General features: G+C 46.7%; 1 non-coding gene and 1 pseudogene across 1 annotated transcript; both read right to left on the bottom strand.

Moving 5' to 3' along the window:
* The window catches only part of LOC143219427 (large subunit ribosomal RNA), a 6,575-nt pseudogene extending 6,399 nt beyond the window's left edge, over positions 1-176 (bottom strand).
* Positions 177-1,744: 1,568 nt separating this feature from the next.
* Positions 1,745-1,899, bottom strand: LOC143219442 (5.8S ribosomal RNA). The gene has a single exon (XR_013011325.1). It is a non-coding gene; the product is annotated as a 5.8S ribosomal RNA (ribosomal RNA).
* Positions 1,900-2,500: the final 601 nt, after the last annotated feature.

Raw genomic sequence — 2,500 nt, 5'->3', positions numbered from 1 at the left:
TCTCGGGATAAATTGACCCTCCTGAACACTACATTTCCCAACGGCAGAACCGCGGGATTCAGTGCTGGGCTAATTCCTGTTCGCTCGCCGCTACTAAGGAAATCCTTGTTAGTTTCTTTTCCTCCGCTTAGTAATATGCTTAAATTCAGCGGGTAATCTCGCCTACTCTGAGGTCGTCGTACGTGATACAAAATTTTGTGTGTTTCGGCCGAAAGAGCGTAAAAGTAGTACTCGCGAAAACGTACAAAGCACAAAAAAAAAAGAAAAAAAAAGAAAACGAAACAACACTACACGACAGAAGAGAGAAAAAGGTAAACAAAAAACCGATATATGCCTTATGCGCCACACCAAAGTGTCAATATAATTCTTTCTTCATCTCTCGTCGATCGGAAACTCTCGCTAGACGATCTGGCCGGTTAACTTTAACGTCCGTCGAAAAGAACTTTCGGGGACTGGACGACCGACAGATCGCGCGGTTCCGCACGAATCGACAATGAAGAAAAGAAAAGACATGGGGCGACCGACATAAAGGTTTTCATCATTGGATATACCTTTTCTCTCTCCGCGGTGCTGTTCCGTGCGTGAACACACAAGTGTGTCTTTTGCGTCGTGTGACAATCAAGTTCGAAATAAGCCTCGCCAATAGAGGAGTATACATATTATTAAAAAAAAAAAATAATAATACATATAACCCGGTGGGATTTCTTTTTCTCTCTACTTCTATATAATTGAACCAAAAACCACGGGGGTACAGAAACGTTGCGCACGAAACGATTTATCATCGATCAAACGCAAAACCAAATTAGAGACACGAGAGAAAGAGAGTAAGATCTCAAGACGCTCATAGGCCGTCATCAATACGATTCAACGCGAACGTGGCGATGGAATGGCAATCGCACAGATTAGCGAGGACACGTCGACGACGGGGAATAATTCCGACCCGATCAAGTACGACGTGCTCATCCCGCACATTGCTGCGCTTTGCTCCGCTGTCCATCGATCATCAAAGCGTTCGCGATAGAACGAGAGATCTCTTTCGTCTCTTCCCTCGAAGACTCGAAAAGGAATGTGTGTTTGTCGAAATCGCCGGCAACGACGACCCTCCGCCGTATGGCAATTATAACGTAGAGTTAAGAAACTCATCCACGCACAGGCATATTCTCTCCCTGGGGCTTAACATTGCCACACCACACACACTCTGTGTGCCACACAGTATTCTTTCTTTCTTTTATAATTTGTGTGTCCATCTCTGTAGTCTCGCGAGACTCTTGTAAATATACCTCTTTCGTATATACGCATCATTTCAGGCGACGTCGGGAGCGCGTTAAATGTTCATGAGTGGAAACGCTTCTTTCCGCAAGGCGAATCGTTTCGCAGAGAAGGTGAGAGATTTGGAGATCCTCGTCGAAGCGGTGCCTTACGGGCGGTCGTATTTTCAATACGACTCACGACACCGTAAAAACACTCACGCAAGTCCGAACGTAAGAAATACCAATCCCTACTTCGCCTCTCGTGGAAACTAGATATATATATGTTTGTATGTGTTTATAAGACGCAATGCAAAAATTGGCAATTTTCACAGAACCGCGACAAACGCCGACGAAACGCCCATCATTCGCTCGTACGTAGCATCTTTGCAACCCGACTCCGAAACGCTCTTTGGCGCCCTCCAAAAATATATTTGGAGAGGTAAGCGACGGCGGGGACTTACAAGAGCAACGCAAGCAGTTTATGGTTACGTAAACGACCCTCAGCCAGGCGTGGTCCAGGAATTGTATCCGTGGACCGCAATGTGCGTTCGAAATGTCGATGTTCATGTGTCCTGCAGTTCACACGTTGACGCGCAATTAGCTGCGTTCTTCATCGACCCACGAGCCAAGTGATCCACCGTTCAGGGTAATCGTATATATTTTTGATTTACAAATCAATATATGTATATGTCTCTTGTTCTGCGGTTCGTAAGAACGCATTGTACCTGAACGCTCCAACCAGCGCGCGAAGGAGATTCGTTCAGGCGTCGTTTTAAGGACGACACTATCGTCGTCCGTGGAAACGGAAAAAAAAAACCGTCAGATACGCAACACGTATCCGACGGCCGGGCGAACAGTACATTGAAAAACCGTTAACGTGGAAAACGCGGAGATGAATATATATTCTCTGAAAACGACGGGGATCGTAAGACAACCCGATACTGGATCCAGAGATGTAATAATATTCCTCTCCTCTTCACTTCCATTTCATTTGGAATGATGTGAGAACGGAGGACTTCACAGCCGGCTCTGGCAGCGGTCATTCGTCCCAAGCTCTCGCGATGCGCACTATTGGGCCACACGCACGGAGTAGGGTGTCAGACTCACGACTGCTTTAAAAGCGAGCTTCACGAGCCGGTCCACTTCCCGTATAAAACACATTTCCATAAAATGTTGTGTGTGCTCGAGGCAACGATAAATTCCGATACAAGCGGACTCGCGAGCCGGCTCTGGCCGTAGGCGCGATCCCC

Source organism: Lasioglossum baleicum, unplaced genomic scaffold (assembly GCF_051020765.1).
Source record: "Lasioglossum baleicum unplaced genomic scaffold, iyLasBale1 scaffold0028, whole genome shotgun sequence".
Lineage (NCBI taxonomy): Eukaryota > Metazoa > Arthropoda > Insecta > Hymenoptera > Halictidae > Lasioglossum > Lasioglossum baleicum.
Note: the sequence above shows the minus strand (reverse complement) of the source record. Positions and strands in the feature narration are given on the sequence as shown.